Source organism: Anser brachyrhynchus, assembly GCF_964034855.1.
Source record: "Anser brachyrhynchus genome assembly, chromosome: 12".
In the NCBI taxonomy this organism is placed as follows: domain Eukaryota; kingdom Metazoa; phylum Chordata; class Aves; order Anseriformes; family Anatidae; genus Anser; species Anser brachyrhynchus.
The window spans coordinates 1,120,852-1,130,651 of NC_137707.1; the positions used below are offsets into that span (position 1 = coordinate 1,120,852).

A 9,800-nucleotide genomic window follows, 5' to 3' on the forward strand; every position below is an offset into this window, starting at 1 on the left:
CTCATATTTGAAGCGGAGGAAGAAACAAATAAAAATAAAAGTCATAACCATGAGAAGGAAGTTGGCAAACGTCTCAGGAATTTTCGCTGCAGAAAAACCATGCTCCGTCTGCCGTTACTGGCATGTGTGCCTTTTGCTGCAGCAGGCTTTACTCAGTTTTATTCTGTTTAATCAGCAGGCTTTACTCAGTTTTATTCTGTTTAATCAAGAAGAAGGACTTCCTGTAACAAACAACAGGAGCACAACACACGTCTCACTTCGGATGCCCCACTTGTGAACAGGTCAGTGCTGGGCCAGCACGGCCGTGGGCTGCGAGCCCCGCGGGCTGCCCCAGGGCAAAGCACACCCCAGGCGTACCAGCAGCATCCTACCAACCTGGTGGACCTTCTGGGTGAGCAGATGGCATCGCTGCTTCTGCCGGTTCCTGGCACTGCCAGCAATAACCCAGCCACAAAACCCCGCAGCACAAACCCATCCTCTCCACCTGAGCACCTGGGGCTGCATCCAGGCACAGCCGCGGCTGCACCCAGAGTCAGCCCAGGGGAAGCGGCCAGAGCCCCAAAACTGCTCAGGGAAAGCTGCGAATTCTTCAGAGGAGCAGCATCCCTCTAAAGTGAATTTGAACAAAGGCATTACCTTTTATTTCTTATAGACAACTTTGAAATCTATTCTCTTTAAAAATCATACCATTCCTTCACATCTTACTTAATGCCAAAAGCTTTGTTTTCTTTCTAGTAAGATATTAGAAAGCTGTTATTATCGTAATTTAATTTTTGTAAGGAGCAGCATTTGTTTTCTATTTAAAAAAAATAGGTGGTTCTGAAATCCTGGCCTGTCAACATCACTTAAAACATTCCCGCTCCATGCCTCTACCTAATAAATTAAATCAGTGTTTTAATTGTGCCCATGCTTTGTGGTTCCTGGCAGTACAAAAAGATCTTCTGTGAATGCACGTCCCAAAAAATCCTACCGAGTGATTAATTACTAGTCTGGAAGATATAAATATGCCTTTCAGTAAAGACAGTATGGACTGCTGGAAGCTCTGGCCTTATATATCTCTGTAGATCTCCTTCACCCAGCACACATCTTTTTAATTCAAACAAGATTCCAGCCTCAATATTTACTGACAGCACAAAAAACTTTTCTCTGCCCATTTGCCCTATTTAATTAATACAAGGTATGTTTATTTGAAGTAGAGCAATATGAGGCATATTTATTAGAATTTTTTGATTTCTCCAAGTTTTCCTCAACTTTAAACAAGCCATCCAAGTGGAACATTAAGTCCTGCATGCTCTGGAGAGCTCAGCCCCTGCAGGGCACCACTGAGCAGCATCCCAGCACGGAGCAGCCCCGCCACCCCATTCACCACCCTGATGGACCCTGGGCCCCTCCTGGTGCAGGGGCGCTGCGGTCGGAGCCACCCCCCAGCCAGCAGGAGCTCCGGGGGGCAAGGAGCAGCGGGCAGGAGACAATTCAGTGCAAGGAGAACTAATGAAATCCAGCCACGAGATGAAAGGAGCGGGACTGGCAGCGTAACGCCCAGCCTCACGCAGTCAGGTCACCCGCACGGGCCAAAGCAGCACAAGTGGAGATTGCTGCTTAATGGCCTGAAGAGGGGGAAGCAGGGACTGCAGTCTAGCTCCTTATCATAAGAAACGCGATTTATTTCACTACAAGCAAGAATGAGGCAAAGACTAACTCTGCTCTTACACTTTGAAAAGGTCTTTCCATAGTTAAGGAACAGACTGAAATATGAAAGGGAAACGTGCCTGTTTTGAGGACAGAAGACCAGAGTTTTGCAACTCTCTGAGAACCAAAATTCCCTGAAATCACTGTTACCATTGTGATTGCTCATTAACAATACACATCTTTCAGCTGACATTTTTCATTTGGATCTTGTGAAAACCACAAGTCAAACATACGTAAGGAGGCAGCTAACTTCAACTGAGGAAAGGTCTTTAAAAAACAAGAAAGAAAATAAACCTTTGATAAAATAATTGCTTCTACTGTCATTTTTTTTCTTTTTTTGCTATTTCTTCAAAAACAATTTCTCTTTCTTTCTTGTTCATCTATCTGGTGTCCTGCTGTTGCATAGATGAAAGGTCCAGTCTCTTTAAAATTTCATGCAGGGCTCTTTAGAACATCTCAGTTTTAAATGCCCATGGCAAAGACAACAAAATGTAACAGTAAATGGAACGCAGATGAAAAACCCTGTTTATATAAAGGTAGCGTGTAACATAAGGTATATTTTCACACCCAAGCATAGTGGCGATAACCATTTTTAAGATCACTGAACCACACAACTTGTGTTCACAAAGCACTGACCACAACTCAGACCCACAAAAGCTATCTGTAACTTTTAAAAATAATAAAACCACAGCCCCTGGCACCGACACGGAGCAGACGTGTCCCACCGCGTCCTTCCTGCCCTGTGCCCAACCTGCGGCTGAGCAGAGGACTGCAAGGAGCAGAGCGCAGCCAGGTCCCCCTCCCTGCCACAGGACGCGATGGCCCTGGAAGGCCTTCGGGTACAAGGACGTGACTACGTACAACTGGCATCAAAGGATTGTCAGAATGCTCCAGCCCCCTTATGGCTCTGTTTTTGCACATCAGTCTTGTGTTCCCAGAAGTTCTGGAGCTAAAGCAGGGGAATCTCCTAACATACTCATCTGTTAAGTTTGCCATGTTAAGTCCTCTTGAGAATTCAAAACTCTGCAATAGCTGTAAGCCTGTGGAGATGCGCACACATGAGGACAGGTGGTGTGGACTTGTACATGGACCACTCAAAGAACAAGGTGTTTCCAAACTGTCAAAAAAAAAAAGGTCCAATTCCCTTTTCTGGAAATAGAGCGTATTCCTGTTAGGAAGATGACTAGATTTCAGGTAATCTCACCATTTACAAATAACATAGTTTTACCAAATTCAAGACAACAGGGCCTCACAAGCAATTTCCAAGTTTTTACAGCTCACCAGCCAGCAAAGTAGCCACCAGCAGCAACACTCGAGTCAGACAGGTTTGTGTGGTTTTGTAGCATCTCCTTATATCCAATAAGTCTACGGTACTTTACCAGAATGGTAACTGGAACTTTAACTGGAAACCACAACATCTGTTTCCTATATCTCTCCTGTTGCTGCTCTTATGTACAATGTTCAGAACACTTACCACTCCCGAGGATATATTTTTTAGCTCACTGAAGATTTGAAGCACAAGTGTCACAGCTGCAGAGCTGAAGCACTGAGGGAGGAACCAGTGGGCTCCCTGCCTGCAGAGGCTGGGGATGTGAATAATGCCAAAAAATTTGGAGAAACTGATTAGCACACCTTCGGTCACTTCAGGGAAAAGGTTCACAGACTATACTTCAGAGAACCATCCTGATATGTAATTGTAGTCATATTCCTGATCAATGGGAACATTGACAGAAAACTAGAATGAGGGTAAAATGCTACAGGTATTTGTACAGGTTCAATAAAAACAGTCCATCATTTCTGCCTATAAAAAATGTTGAGCCTGTTTCATCAAAAGTGCAAAGCAGCAAGACAGCGACAAGTGAAAACCCCCAAACAGCAACTAAAACAGGCCCCAGGTGGACGAGCAGCACGAGGCAGAACATCTCTTCTGAGACAGAGCAAGCGTTCCTAAGGACAAAGGAGCTGAGAAATGTTGGTTATAACACTCTAAATGCAGATGTAACAAAAACAGATGACACAGTCTTCCCCATCAGGAACAGGGCAGTTTCAGCAGCATAAAGTCTTTATTAGTGGAGCTAATGTTTTGTACACTAAACATGAAAAGAACAACCAACGGTATCAAAGTGGGCAAGCGTGATGGTTCAGAATCTCAAAACAGAAAATGTTACACTGCAGGAGCTGCATGCATTAATCAAAATACTCTGTTAGCTAATCCCACATTGATAACAAGGACTTATCACACAGGGAGATCAGGTACGTGATGGAAGTCATGTGGATGGCACAAAATAAAGATTCAAGCAGGAAACAACTCTGCCATAGCCTAGAGGCCGGGTTTGGAGAGCACTGTGCAACATCATCCCCAGCGAGAAAACTCACGGTGTCCCCAAATGAGTGCTGACAGACATGCTTGTCCCGGGTAACCCAGTGCCAGCACAGCTTCCAGCACGCAAATCAAAACCAGCAGAGGTTCAACGCTTCTGAACGGAGCAGCCTGGCAGATAAAGGATGATATCACAGAGCAGAGCATGGGTGAGTCATGTCCCATCCGATGCTTGGAACTGAGTCACAGTTTATTAAACAGGCTGGCTCCGGCCATGTGCCTTCTTCATATAGAGCTAATAAGACCAAAATAACCCCTAATTGCATCAGCCACGATAGAGAAAACGATAAGCTCTTTCAGTCAAGATTGAGCTCATGCATCCAGAACAAAGCCACCTCACATGATTTTGCAGTCATTTTTTGTAAACGTATCAATGGGAATATGAAGCATAAACCACTTCATATATTTCCAAATAACCAAGAAGCTGAAGGAGCCTCTTTGTGTCTAGAAGCTAGGACCTGCTTCAGAAGGTGGTGCTTTGCTGCACACAAGTGTTTCATTTTTTAGCTTGGGACAACACTGACGGACTCCTGCAGCAGTACAGGGTGGTGGTCAGGTACAGAAAATCCCAGCTCAGGCTCCACCTGTGAGGCTGCAGCCATCCGCTGGCACCACAAAGAACAAGCGAAGAGCAACCAGCACCGCTGCAGCAGTTCTGCTGCAGAAAAGCACCTGAGAATGGCAGGACCACATACATACATGTGCGTGTGTGTATATATATATGTATACATATATGAAGGCAAATGAAGGCAGGAAACTCCGTGTTTCCCTCCAGCTGCCCACGAGCCAAGACCTGGGAGCACTGGTGAGGATGGGCCGGCGGCCAGGAACGAGCGATGCCAGCAGGAGGGGGCGAGGGAGGGGAGCTGAAGCCCAGTGAGCCCAGTTGGTAGAAACCACTTGGATTTCTGCTTGCACATCTGGGCTCCACTTTATTAAATGTACATTGCAGAAAAGCTTCCAACTCAGAATTATTCTAGTGCTCATCCACAAGTATTGGGACTTGAAATATCTGCATATTTAAAACTTCTGGACACATTTTCCACAAAACCGGCTGTTATTTCCTTCCTTCTTCAGTAATGACGATATCATCTACTAAACTTAAAATTCCAATTTCAACCTTTTTTTTTTTTAGTTATGCACAAAGGAGGAAATTAAAAGGAACACTATTTTCACACTAAGATCTGGAAATCCAATAGACTTTGAATTATTTAAAGAAATATTTGAACATACCAGACAAGAAAAATGTCAGCTTTAAAGAACTAAGTAAAGCTATAAGTAACTGAAATACTGAAAGACATTAAACCAATCATGGTTTTGTATCAACTCATGAAAGATTATTTATATATTAAGACAAGAAATAATGAACTTTCCTGAAAGGACACGTTACTGCATTGCAACACACACATGGACTTTTCAAGGATCTGTTTGGGCGTGTTTTTGTAGAAGGGATTAACTGAAGATCAATTTCAAATCCTTTCAGTTTAAATCTTCATTTTGTTTGTGTTGCACTGAGCTTTTCTGTGCGACTACATCTGAGCACTCCATATTCTCTTGACCGAACTAAATCCAGGGACTGAGGAAGAGGAGGTGGGTTCGAACCCCAGCACGGGGTCAGGAAGGCTCCAGGGGTCAGCACCAGCACTGTTTCCCACTATTTCCAGGCTCCTCTTATCACAGACAAGGTGCACCGTCAGCCTTAGCAAGTCCTAGAAAAAAACCATTTCTGGTGATTGCCACCAGAGAGCGGCTTGCTTCACAGGACTGCAGTGCACTTGTGAGTGCTGCAGATCCGGGTCCAGGTACCTCTGCCCAGCTGTGGTGAGCACGTATTGCTTCGGGCTTTTAAGGCTGGAAATAACGTGGATGAGCTTGCACAATAATCAGACCATTGCAGTATTTCCACCCAAACAGCTTCTGTAAGATCGTAATGGAAGGCACAAGTAAAAGGAGATTTGTTATTCATTCCAGACTTTAATCAAACGAGAAGGATAAATCATGCTTCCTTTGAAAATCATGTATGTGGCACATAATGTGCTATCATAGCAGGAAGGTCTTTAATACAAAATGAAAACTTAAGTTCTATTTTCCTTAAGTAGGGAAGAAGTAACCTGGGTTATCCTTTTAGCTTATTCATGCATTACGGACTCAATAGACTAGTCTTGTTTCTTAATACACTATTATTAATTAGACATGGCACAGCCAAAGGCAGAACACTATTAGAAGAAAAAGCAGGGATACAAATCCTACGCATCCCAGTCCACTGGTCTCTGCTCGCTGCCCAGACAACATTCGCCACGTTTGAGCAGGGCCCTGAGCAGGAGGAAGGAGTGCTCTGCCTGAAGGTGCGTTAGGAAAGGGAAACAAGGCAGCATCCAACTGTTAGCTAATCTGAATAATTTACAAAGTAACGATATGAAATGTTGGCAACTGTGGTTTCCCTCATCGATGGAAGATGCAGATCACAAGCTTGTTTTGTTGAGATCTTTCCACAGAACAAGTATTTATTGATCAGAACTTGATGCAAAAGAGGCTGAAATATTGCTTTAATGTAATTAAACATCATTTCCAATAATAAATTACATTTTCCTGCAGTAGATTTTATGCACAATTGCGATTTTGAATTGAACTAAGCCTACTTATATCTAGCACTTCAGTTTGTATGTAACCAGAGCATTCACAAAGGTCACAGTCTGAATACCGAGCAAAAAAACAACACCTGTTATCTCAAAAAAGGTACAAAAAAGTCAAATGAGAAAAAATTTTTGCCACCTAAAAAAAAGAGCCTACCTGAAGCTGATTCTGACAAACCTGCTCGTATGCATGCTGAAATATTTGAGCCACTCTTTATACACCTGCATGAAACACACAACGATGTGCTACTCAACAGGTATGCCAGGCAAGGCTCTGCCACCTGCGCCTGGCAGCTTTCTCCCAGGCCCCTCGGGCAGCAAGGAAACACATCCCCTCGGGCACAACCACGGATGCATCCTCATTAGGCGCTCCGTGCAATTAGCTGGAGGCAGTGGAAAGCCCATTTTTGCTCAGCCTTTCGACATCTGTGTTTTTCCAGAGTCCTGACTTCCTGTTTTACTGCTCATATGCTAGAATTCAGCTCTTTTTCCATAAAGTATTTTAATCTAAAAATAATTTGAAACATGTTTATTTTTAAAAGCTTTTACCCTCCCCAAAATAATGCTTAAAAGAAAGCAACCTTAAGTATTAATACAGAGGAAGTAGTTGCTGTTACTTTCATTGCAGATAAATCACTTCTAAATTTTTTTTTTTTTTAAAAAACGATCTAAAGTAATATTAATCGTGCTGGCCAGGGAGCAAAAGGACATTCCCAGACATTAACTGCTTTCCAAATATGAAAAACATATTAAATATCTCTCTTGAAGCAAGATGTTTTCCTCATGTTTCCTTCGGGGGGAAATCTGCTCTGCTCACTGTGGGACGGGGGCACCGCGCACCAGGCACTGTCCCCTTGCTCTGCCCAAGCGCCGGCTCCACTCTGATAGCACCCGAACCACTGCACACTGTGTTAAGCACAGGGCAATATCAGGTAATGAGGAAACAGAATTTATGCAGAAAATGTCTTTGTTTCCCATATGTGTTGCAAGCCCCCAGCTGGGACACTGTGCCTCACGGCACTTGGAGGGGAAAAATAAAAGGGGAATTTAGCGCAAGAAATGGGCGAGACACAAAATGAACTTGGGTACACCCAAACCTGTGCGTGGCCTGCATACCGCTGAGCCCATCTGCATCTGCAATCATACAGAAGGCAGCAGGGATCACGACGATCCTTTCCCAAGGCCACAAATCCCCCAGCGCTTGGGAGCGAGCCCCAGGGAGGCACAGGCTGGGCTCCAGCCAGTCCAGCACCGCCACGGCCCCGCGCAGGATGGGGCACGACGCCCGCCCATGGCCCCATGCAGGACAGGCTCACGCTTCAGCTCTACAGCTTGGTTTGTCCCAGACTTGTGTAAGAAAAGTGCACAAGCGAGCCTTGCCGGCACCCAGCGGATCAAACCCAACAGCGCAGACAGACGTCACTTTTATTGAATCACAGCCTGAGATTTCTGTTGCAATAGGATCAGGGGCAGAAGGCAGGGAAACGCACTTAGGCAGTGAAACTAAGGGAATACAATTAGGGCTAGTCCCAAATAAGATATATAAAACTGTTCTCGCCCCACATAGGGGCACCGGGGCCGGCAGGGAAGCCCAGACAGTCCGTTCCCTTCCCCTGCACGTGTGAAGGTGGCGCAAGCACTGCCTCGGACACGCTGCCCACAGCGGCATTAAATATGGCCCTTGCCACCCCAAAGCTAACAAATGCTACCGCCCTAATTACTTATAAATCACATGAATTCTGGCCACGTGGATGAGATTTTTCTGTCAAAGTAATTTTCACGAAAGAGCTGTGTCTCTGAAGTTAGCTTCTCATCAGCCAATCCACTGCAGCCCAGCTGTTAGGCTCCTCAATAGAAAAAAACACTTTTTTCCACTCAGATAAATAAGGAAGAATTTTATTAGGCTTTAGTGTACGTGTATGATTAGAATAACAGAAGGAATAATTTATTTGTGGCATCGTAACATAAAAAACAGTATCCAAGTCCTCAGAGGCTAGGATAGATGCCTTTTCGCAAGGAGCATTTTAAAAAGATCATTAAACACATATTCCTCACTTTCTGAATCTAGTGTCTTTTCCCTATTTCACTAGTGTCTTCTTTTTTATTATTATTTTTTTCTTTAACAGAACAGCAATAGTGTTTGAACTGTTACAGACTTTCATTGAGTTAAGATTTTGCACGTTCATCATCTCTTGTAAGAAAACATTCCCACACACCCTGATGACAAACAGCACATGAAGCATAATGCAAAGTGATAAAGCTTGTTGAAAAGTTCATATTTACAGATCTTTAAAATGCTTCAATGTGAAATATACGGTAATGCTGTTTTCCCTTGCACTGCATAAAAGCAAATTAAAAGCAAGCACCACAGGATTTGTAAAATACAAAGGTATTCAGTATCTCACATCAGTACAGGAGCATACCACACGTGCAAATCCCACTGGAGAAGGAACGCGGTGTCCCCACCTTACCTGCCGGCTCCCAGGTGCAAAGCCCTACGCGGCTGCGGCCGCCCCGAAAGATGGGATGCAGAAGCTGCTCCAGGCTGGGCGCTGCCCGGGGTCAGAGGCGCAGCGAGACTCCCTCTGCATCCCCTGCACGCCCCACCCGGGTACCGACAGGACTGGTAAAACGTTAAAGGGTCTGGGACGACAGCAACAAACCCCAGAGCGCCCGGCCTTGAGTGCGAAGCACAGAGCAGAGCTCTCGAGGGTACCCCTCAGCTGTGCCCGCGCTTCTGGAATGCGTTCCCTTTTTGGACTTACAGCACCAAAAAAGGAGCCTAAAGATTTTTTTTTCCTGATTTACTGCTACATTGATACGCGTACGCAGGAGATGCACAGTCTCTAATTATTTTTAAAACAAGAGGAGAAGAAAAAACAGATATTTGTTATATTGATTTAAACTTCTATTGGACAGAATTACTTCAGGCCCTACCTCCCTCTGCTTACTGCGCGTAGGTGTGCTGACACCACGGCCAGCTTCACACCTGACCGGTCACACTGAAGACCCTGTGTATCACTGGACGATAAAACAACAAGATAAACAAGTGAGCCTTCTCCTCGATACTTTTCCTGCGTAGCATGGATTCTCCACTA

The 9,800-nt window shown here is 44.6% G+C and overlaps 1 protein-coding gene across 2 annotated transcripts in view; it reads right to left on the bottom strand.

Annotated features, from left to right (window-relative positions):
* The window catches only part of ZFHX3 (zinc finger homeobox 3), a 618,952-nt gene extending 609,152 nt beyond the window's left edge, over window positions 1–9,800 (bottom strand). For both annotated transcript variants that reach the window (XM_080552446.1, XM_080552438.1), the window contains exon 1: window positions 9,174–9,800. The gene's annotated coding sequence lies outside the window, so the exon portion shown is untranslated. The remainder of the gene's footprint in view (window positions 1–9,173) is intronic.